The sequence below is a fragment of the Lytechinus variegatus genome, chromosome 6, assembly GCF_018143015.1.
Source record: "Lytechinus variegatus isolate NC3 chromosome 6, Lvar_3.0, whole genome shotgun sequence".
Classification (NCBI taxonomy): domain Eukaryota; kingdom Metazoa; phylum Echinodermata; class Echinoidea; order Temnopleuroida; family Toxopneustidae; genus Lytechinus; species Lytechinus variegatus.
The window spans coordinates 28,681,109-28,691,817 of NC_054745.1; positions in this window are offsets into that span (position 1 = coordinate 28,681,109).

Consider the following 10,709-nt stretch of genomic DNA (forward strand, 5'->3'; position numbering starts at 1 on the left):
TCCATGAGGTTAAATAGAACATTGTTAGTATTCATTGTATCATGCCAACGTAGATTTCACCTTTTTTTTTATTATTCTGAGACTAATGAATCGAGATTTATTTCAACCAAAGACATGCATTTGTACAGGTTAACAAAATTCCGCAGGATCCCCCTTCTTTTTTCCTCTCTTGTTTGTTATACTGTGCAGCCCGGAGTCTGTTCGTCACACGATCATGTACGCTCAAAACATCTGACACACCCTTATTATTATTATGTACATACTTCACTTTCCCTCTCACATGCACGCACCTTTCACCTCAAATTCACTACTCCTTATTTCAAACCGAAGTTTATTCAACTTTTTATGAACATAAACGACGTATTCATGAATAATGAAGTCTTTACACCCCAGTGTAAATACTACACTGCAAACGAATTTAATTCAGCTTTCAACACAGGTAAAATCGATAAACCAACCGACTTTAGCCTGATGCACATAAATATCAGAAGCTTGCAAAAAAATGTTGATACTTTCAGTGAATTTTTATCCATATTGAATACATTTCCCTTTTCCTTAATCGCCATATCAGAAACCTGGTTACACTCAACTTCACCAAACATTTTTAATATTGACAATTATACATTAAAACATAGTGATCGTAAACGTAGAATGGGAGGGGGTGTCGCTTTTTACATTCATAATGATTTACATTTCAAGATAAGACATGACATTCAACTTGAAGGTATAGAATCCTTATTCATTGAAATTATTGATGATAACAATAAAAACAAATTAGTCTGTGTAGTCTATAGACCACCAAATAACATCGCTAACATTTTTTTTCGATAAATTGGAATCCTGTCTTGAAACAATATCACACGAAAAGAAGGATATTTATCTCATGGGAGAGAGTGTATTTGAATTTTGTTAGATGTGTATCAATCAGATATGATTATTTACGTCTGGGACCGACCTTTAACGTCACCATCCGAAAGACGTGACCAGGGCTCGAACCTCGAACCTCTGCATCAATTTGTAACTTCCCCACAGCTTGGATTACAGGCGCACGCCACAACGCCCAGTTATATAGATATATCAACATATAGAGATATCAACATAGACATATCAATGCCTTACTCTCCTCTTGGCCAACAGTTAATTAATTTGTTTTCATCATTTTCCTTTAGTCCTCTGATAAATCAATCAACGCGGATAACAAGTACATCACACACAATAATAGATAATATATTTTGCAATGCAAATTTATTAGATAGTAATAATAACAACAAAGGAATAATTTGCTACGACATTTCTGGCCATCTACCAATCTTTACGATATGCCGAGATTATAAACATTTACATAAGCCACTCATTAAAGGAAAAGTCACCCGGCGAAAAGAAACTAGACATGGCATACATGGCATAGATGCTCTTAAAACTGATTTGAGTGCAGATGGATGGGAAGACGTTTTTTTTGAGAAGATAATGTTAACAGATCATATGACATATTTCTAAATAAACTTCTTCAATACTATGACAAAAATATACCTCTGACGAGAATCAACCCAAGTAAAAAGAAGAATAAACAACCATGGATCACCCAAGGCATAACTAAATCAATATTCACTCGTAATCGATTATATAAGATATTGCTTAAATCTCCCACTCTAGAACATATACAAAAATACAAAAAATATCGAAATAGATTAACATCAATAATCCGTCTAGCTCGTAAATCGTATTTTTCTAACAAAATAGAAAACAACAAAGATAATAACAAAACATTGTGGAACACAGTAAATGAAATGTTAGGTAAAAAACGCATGATCTTAATAACGTTGATTTCCTTCTAAACGGGCATAAAACGCAAGATCCTTCCGAAATTGCTAATGCATTCAATTCTTTTTTCACCAATGTTGGCCCTAACCTTTCATCTAAAATAGTAAGTAATGCAAACGACTTTACAAAATATTTAGACAACCATACTGAACATTCCTTATTTTTCAATCCCACTAATATTTATGAAATTTTAGAAATAGTTCGATCATTTAAACCTACATGTACTAAATCTAGTGGTCATGACGGTATCAGTGTACATTAACTTAAACAATTAAATGGCTTCTCCACTATCACATATATTCATTTTATCTCTCACAAATGGAATTTTCCCCGATCAACTTAAAATGCAAAAATAATTCCAATATACAAAAAAGAAGACCCTTGCCAAATCGCCAACTACCGCCCTATTTCATTATTACCAAGCATTTCTAAAATACTTGAAAAAATAATTTAAAAAACGACTATATTCTTTTTTGGACACAAATAACTTATCAATGCCCAATCAATACGGATTCAGGTCAAAACATTCAACTGACTATGCAATTTTACAATTATACGACAAAATAACAGATTCCCTTTCAAAAAGAGAGCATACTGTCGGAGTTTTCATGGATCTATCGAAATCATTCGATACTATCGATCATCATATACTTTTGAATAAATTACAAAAATATGGAATCAGAGGGATTGTTTTATCATGGTTTCAAGATTATCTGTACAATCGATATCAATATGTTTATTATAACTCTAAATCTTCTGAAGTTTGCAATGTTAAGTGTGGAGTACCACAGGGTTCTATCTTAGGCCCTTTATTATTTTTAATTTATATGAATTATATAATCAATGCTTCACCCCTACTTACTTATGTTCTTTTCGCAGATGATACCAATGTATTTTTTTCACACAGTAACTAAGAAACGCTTGTAACAGTACTCAATAATGAATTGAATAAATTGTCCATGTGGTTTAAATCAAATAAACTCTCCTTAAACATTAACAAAACAAATTTCATGTACTTCAAACGCATCAATTCTAAGCATATATTTCGTGGCTCCATTAACATTGATAACATCCATCTTGCTGAAAAAGAAGAAACGAAATTCTTAGGTGTATTAATTGACTCTAATTTAACTTGGAATAGCCACATTCGTTTTATTAGCACACTTGTTGCCAGAGGTATTGGCATACTATTCAAACTGAAATATTGTCTTTCCCAAAGATCGCTATTTATGCTTTACAATTCTTTTATTTTGTCACATATATCATATTGCAACATATTGTGGGGTAATTGCAACAAAACCAAAATAGACTCAATTCTACGCCTCCAAAAGAAAGCACTCCGCATTTGCTCCCACTCGCAAGTTTTAGCACATACTGATCCTATTTTTCGGAACCTGAAAACATTAAAAATTCATGACATTCATACTTTCCAAACTGCCATTTTTATGTACAAGTTTTCAACTAAATCTATACCTACACCCTTTCAAGATATTTTTGTTTACAACAGCAACATTCATTCATATCCCACACGCCACTCATCCAACATCCAACTCACAAACCCGATAACAATATTCGCACATAAAACGATCAGACATCACGGCCCAGACATCTGGAATGATTTGCCCAATGATATAAAACTCACTGCATCTATCTTTTCTTTTAAAGCTTCATTGAAAAAATATCTTTTATCGAAGTATTCTTAGTATCACACCTGCACGTTCACCCACTTGCACACACACGCACTCTTCATTTCTTCTTTTTTCTTCTTTCTACTTTTCTAATGATTTGTGACGTAACATTTTCTTCCAGACCCGGACCAGTATAATATATTAGGTTTCCATGTAGCACTCTTCCCACTTTGGCTGCTATTGCTCAAGCATTTTTTTGCTTATATAGTGTGCCACTGCATTTGTTTTTTTTCATTACTTTGTCTTATCCTTATTGTATTCATGTCTAAATTTTGTTATGATACTACTATAAATCTGTCACATTACAATGTACTTTATGTCATATTACGATTATGTTTTATGTATTGTAAAATTTATTTTGACTTTACAATAAATGCAGAAACTCCTGCACAAAAAAAAATTCAAGATTTTTTTGGTATCATTGTTAAGAAGAATCATTCTTTCACATCATGTGTTCGGTTCATTCTGTAACGTAATGAAACTTTTGATATAAAACATGTTACAAAAATAATTATTTTCATCTGGCAAAAGTAGATTTTTAAAACTTTACTTTTGTTTTAGCCCAATTATTTTATATCATTTTTTTTTCGAGTGACATAAGTTTCAAAATAAGAATTGAGATTAATCGGGTCAAGATTACACTTTTCATTGGCCAAGTTAAAAAAGCAGCTTCAGAACAGGAATACTGAACCCTGATTAGTCAAAACATGGACCTATTAGGTCCATGGTCTAAGTTACCACGCACCCACCCGAATTATAACGCTTCCAATGCGGGGGCCTCCAGGTTCACACTCCCCATGTGGTAATCTCTTCAAATCACCCGCACCTGTTGTTTTGAAACTTTATCCAGCCAATGAGAACTCTGAAGTTGACGCTACTCAAAAATTTTAGGAAGCTCGTCTTGCACCTTGCATGGGAGAAGCATGATCTTGTCCTGAATAAAAGGTGCCCGAAAGAAAAGTGACATTGTGAGAAAGCAAAGAATTCCAGCTTTGTGGTGATAAAGATATCATTGAGGCTCAATATAAATATTTTTCACAATTTGAAAAAAAAAACAGAGTAAACAAATTCAGGTTTGTGACACATGATCTGGCCCAAAAATCCACTTATTTATCAACATATTCTTTACCAGGTATTTTTTTGGTTGGCCAACATGAAACAGAAATATTTACTCTGCCCAGTGGTGCATTGGTATTATTTGACTTGTCAATGAGGATAAAGTGGGTATAATTCTTCGAGAAAGAAAATCTCACGATTCACGAGATTTTGCAGGGAGAAAGAATTATCCACGAGAGGATTTGGATGTATCTTGCCTATTTTGCTCATTAGCACTAGCCGGTCTGACTGCATTGTCATCGTCTTACATATTACCTTGGACAATTAGGTTAGTCAGACTATGCAGTTGCTCTATATAATTGTAATGATAATAATAATTAGCATTTATATAGCGCTTCATCAATCTACTACTGCTCAAAGTGCTTCACAATTATTAGTCCCGACCTTTCGTTTGAGGACGCGCACGCTTATTTAAGACGGTAGTTGATTTTGGAAGAGACTTTTTGGGCCCATCATCATGGTGGTAAAACTGTGTCCTGCAATGCAAATTGTGTGATATGAGATTTTGTTTAGTTTCGCATCTGCAACGGAAACATTCAATATGGGTTTCGTGTGCAAAATTCTGGTTGCTACTATGGTAACAGCGATATATCCGATTGAGGACGACTTTCCAAAGCCACATCTGGCTCCCGCCTCCCAGAGCTCGAGAGGCCGCCCGGGGCCAAATTCCTTTGATTAGTGCATACCAGGAGCGGCCACGCGTAAAAGGGGACAGAGTGTGCAAGTACGTTACGTATAGGCCTATGTAACGTTAAAAGGGTGACAAAACGATGTTTAAAATGCTGACAAAGGGGATATAATACTTGTAGGGTTTCACACGCCAAATACTTGTTAAGAGATGCATTTTCATAATCTGGAAAAGAATTGCTTCCCTTGTTTAGGGCACTTTTCGAAACCCCATGGTCGTGCCTGGTATCCACTCATCAATGGAAGTGGTCCCCCGGAATTTGAATCTAATCCCTCATTTCTGGGGAGGGTAAAACATAATGCCCATTACATCGTGTGCTAGAGGCATATCGTTTGTGTAGGAGTAAAAAAAAAAAAGAAACAAAAGAAACCCGCAAGTTCAAACGTATGGCATATTATGTTGTGTACATATAACGCATGCGACATGGTTCGGCTGGAGAGGTTGATCTGGCCCATGAAATCAATTGCCAGTGATCCACCAATAATCCACATTAAATGCAATATCGATTCGATAGACTGTAATGATCTATAGCTAATCCTTCATTCAGTAAGTTTTTCCTCACTCAATATGTACTCGATTTGTTCGAAAAACCACTTTTTTATCCAAGTCATAATCTATTTTAGATCCTGCATTTCGAATATCTCCAGCCATCAGTCGTAATATACATGCATGTATGGTGCGGGTGTCGCGGGAAAGGATTTTGCACACGAAAAGTGGATCTGTAGGGCCTGTAACCCCCCCTGTAACACAAAGCTTGGCATTGATTGTAGAGCAGCTTTCTACGTTTGATTCTTTTGACTATAATGTACAATCAATCTTAAAAATCAAGTGTATGGTTAAGCGTTAACTTTTGTGTTAGGGGACCCTAATATTAGCGTCCGTGAAAATTGCGAAAGGTCCTAACTACCCGGTCACTGGATTCATAGCATTAATAATAATAATATACTCATTTATATAGCGCAGAAACTATGTGCATATATTCTACTGCGCTGCAATTTAGAGCTGGTGAAATGCTTGAAAAATAAAATTAGAAAAAGGGGTAAAAGAAATGTATGGTAGTTATTTGAACAGATAACTTTTCAGTTTAAGTTTGAACGTTTCTATTGATGGACATGATCTCACAACATACGGCAAACCATTCCATAACCTTGGGGCTGCACAGGCAAAAGCGCGATCTCCCAAAGTTATCTTTGTATTACGAGCGGGGATGTGAAGGAGCAGATTATCATTAGAACTACGCAGGTTGTGAGAGTGTCTGTGAACTTTTCTTTGTAAAAGCTCAGAAATGTAACTGGGGCTTGACCACTTAGTGCCTTGTATACAATTAACAAAATCTTGAAAGATATTCGTTGGCGAACCGGAAGCCAGTGCAGATCTTTTAATACAGGGGTAATCCTTGAAAATCTAGATTGACTACAAATCAGCCGTGCACATGCGTTCTGTACTCGCTGAAGACGTCCAATTTGAGATGAGGGGAGCCCATACAACAAACTGTTACAATAATCTACCTTACTAATAATGCATGCATGGACAATTGTTTTCATGCTTTCATTGTCAAAGTATTTTCGTATACGTCTGAGGTTGTATATCATATGAAATGAAGATTTGCACACATTGGTAATATGTGCATCCATATTCAATTGCGAATCAAAAAATACACCAAGATTTCTTACATTAGAGTTTAATTCTATGACTGAACTGCCAACTGATATCCCGTCAAAATCTAGCTTATTCAGTTGTTTAGATGTGCCGATAACTAGTAATTCTGTTTTACTGTCATTTAGCATAAGTTTGTTATGCAGCATCCATTCACGTATGTAACCAACACAATCTTCTAGAAGAGAGATGCTCTGCTGCTGAGCAAGCAAGTCTGGCGTAAAAGACAGATAGACCTGTGTGTCATCTGCGTAGCAGTGACAAGATACTTTAGGAAATAGACTATGTATATTTGTAATGAGTTGACTTGTGTATAAAGTGAACAATAGAGGGCCGAGACGGGACCCTTGCGGGACTCCGAAAGGTACTGAGAAAATTTCAGACACAGTTTCATCAATTTGGATCCGCTGAACATCTGTCACTTAGATATGATTCTATCCAGTCAAGTACTACACCCTTAATACCAAAGTGTCTGTTTAGTGTATGCAATAGGTTAGTATGATCAATGGTATCGAATGCACTACTAAGATCTAATAAAAGTAATAAGGTGACTTTCTTATCATCCATAGCCATGAGAATATCACTCTTAATTCTTAACAGTGTGGTTTCAGTACTGTGATACTGTCTATAGGCTGACTGATTAATTGGAAGAAGAGAGTTGCAGTCGAGGTGATTCATTATTTGCGTATAAGCAGCACCTTCCACTAGCTTTGATACATACTTCAGATTACTTACAGGCCGAAGATTACAGAATTTTGTTTCCAAGCCAGGTTTTTTCAATAATGGTTTAACTATAGCGGTTTTCCACAGCGAAGGAAAATTACCAGATGACAATGAGAGATTAATTAGAGATGTGATGGTGGGAATCAGTGTGTCCATACACTGTAAAAGAATCTTTGTGGGCATTGGGTCAGATGCACAAGACTTTTTGCTGAACTTAGTTATAAGTTTCTTAACATCATGTTCTGACAGAAGAGTGAAGTTAATAAAGTCAGGTACGTCATGGGAGGAGACCTGAAGATAATTTGTCTTTGGATTGCTGCTTGCATTCAATCTTGACTCAATATCTTCATGGATCTGTATTACTTTGTTCTGAAAAAACTTGCCTAAATCATCCACAAAGCCCTGTTTGTCAATAATGCATGGTATTACAGGTTGTTTATTCGCAATATTCAACAGAGACTTCACCACACGAAATAACTGCTTTTGATCACCTTTGTTTTCCATAATCAAATCATTGTGATGGATTCTGCGAGCTTCATTTAACACATGCAACATGTGATTGCGTAGTGACTTATACCTATTCCAATCGCTCATCGTCCTAGATTTTAACCAACGCTTTTCAGCTTTCCTTTTCTGTATTTTTGCAATCCTTACATTATCAGTGAACCAAGGTACTTGAGTTCGCAGAACAACTTTTTTAGTTACAACAGGTGCATGTTTATCTAAGATACTATTTAGTGTTACATCATATAATGAGACCACTTCCTCAAGATCACAAGGTGTATGTTTGCAAAGATCACTACCGGCTATATCAAACTTCATCGCATCAATGTCAATTACTCCAAGCCTACGGAATGAAATTACTTTAGAAGGCAGTGGAGGTTTGTATGAGTTAAGAGTGCACATAACAGGAATATGATCACACAGAAGAGAACTATGTGGCCAGGGTTTGCCAACTATAATTTTTAGCCGCACACTTGCTAAACCAACAACAATGACGGTTGTTTCCTACCGGTACCCAATTAGCACCTGGGAGAGAGTGGCAAAATGTGGATTGATACCTTGCCAAAGGATGCTAGTGGTGGGATCCGAACACACGACCCTCTAATTACAAGGCGAGAGTCAGAACCTCAACACCACGGCGCTTCCACGGCGCTGTCACGCTACCCCTTCGAGGCCTCGCCATCGTCAGTTTCATACCATGTCCGCGGCTTATTCGGTTGACGTGAACTTGAATTATCTATTTTCAACATACAAATCAGAAGAAATATATATTAACAAAAAACGAGACAAATTGTGAGGGTACAGATGCAATAGAGTATCATTAATGCAAACGAAATATACGATAAATTCCAATCATGTTTTCCTGCAATAAAGAATGAAGCATTTTTAAAAGTGTGAATAAGTGAATGCATGCTTATAAAGGATGCAGGGGTGGTGAATTTAAAAGTGATCTGATCTGTATGAGCGCCGTACGCGCCTTGGCAGTTGATAGAAATTAATAGACCAGTTCGTGGTTACTTCAGGGACAATTTTGGTCAAATGACCTTTCATTTCTTTCATTATGATAGGCAGATTTCAAAGCAAGATATTACGTAGACTTGCCTTACTTAGCAGGATTCAGAAATTGAATAGACCAGGGGACTAGAATAGCACACCAATGAACACTTAATGAAGGTATTTGTTGCATTCCTACTTTGAATGCATATCATAGCATGTTGCACAATGTGCTTGGCAAACTGTGAAATACCAGTCGTTCGTGGACGCATTGTTGTTTTTTTGCGGATGTAAATGAAAACCACAATTCAAAAGAATATATGAATAATCAATCAAGACATCAAAGTTGGTGCTGCTCTCATTAGATTTTAAACCACCATGTCACTTTAGTACAAATGACCTTCCTCTGATCATGCGTAGAATCCTTTGATCATGCGCAGAGTGGAACTACGAACTGGCTTATTTCTCTAGTTTTGTGCCGTCAATTTTAATTCCCTCGCAACTAAATCCCTAGGCATATCCATCACAACACTTCGCCGGGTCTCGCAAACGTCACAACAGTTTGATAACTTTTCTCTATTCGCAATCGACTTCGTGTAGTGAGGTTTAGGAGCTGCTCTCTAAAAAATATCGGGTAAAAATCCTCCATGACCGTAATCTATGTTTCTAATCAACATTAGGAATTTCTTTTGGGCATTTCAATTAAACCAGTCTGATGAAAATGTTGCCCATTCAAAAGGATAATGTGTTTCCCGCATTTGGTAAAATATTGCCCAAATTGGTTGGACAAATAATTGGTTAAAATTTTACCCAATATTTTTTACAGTGTGGTTTATCTACTTAGTCCTACAGGCCTAGCTGGGTTAGTGTTTGACTCTCGGAAATGGTAAGTATCTGTCAAACTTAATGGTAAGAATCCAAACTTAAATACTTCTTATTCCTTTTGGTTATCGGTTCTAAGGATTACCTTGCTCGAGGTATACTTTAGGTTCATTTCAAGCAACTTGATGAAGCTGACGAACCATCGGTAATAAGTTAATTGAATTCAAGTTGATTTTATTACATTTCGTTAAAATAAGAGACACATCCAAATCTATAGATTTGCAGTGGCGTAGCTAGGATTTTTTTCCGGGGGGGGGGGATGGGCACCATTTTTCCGGTGCGTGTATATGTGTCACAAGGGAGGATCCGACTTTCGCCAGTAGGGGATGGCGCCCGAAATTATCTTCACCTAAATTTTCTCTAATGTACTTTATCCTAAAACTTTAACATTCTGGGCAATGTTATGTGTGATCCTGAAGAAGATTCGTATGTTACTAGATGGTTACTGCGAACGCCAAGCGCGAGCAGAAATTTATATTAACTGTTCTAGAATTATCGAAAAGGGACCTGTTAAGGACTGCTTACAGTTACCCACGAAGACGGTATATATTTCAATAATGCCAGCGCGAAGCGCGAGCAATTTTATTTTGACATTCCGACTTAAAAATGTTAATTCCAAGCACTTTTTGTATTAATAA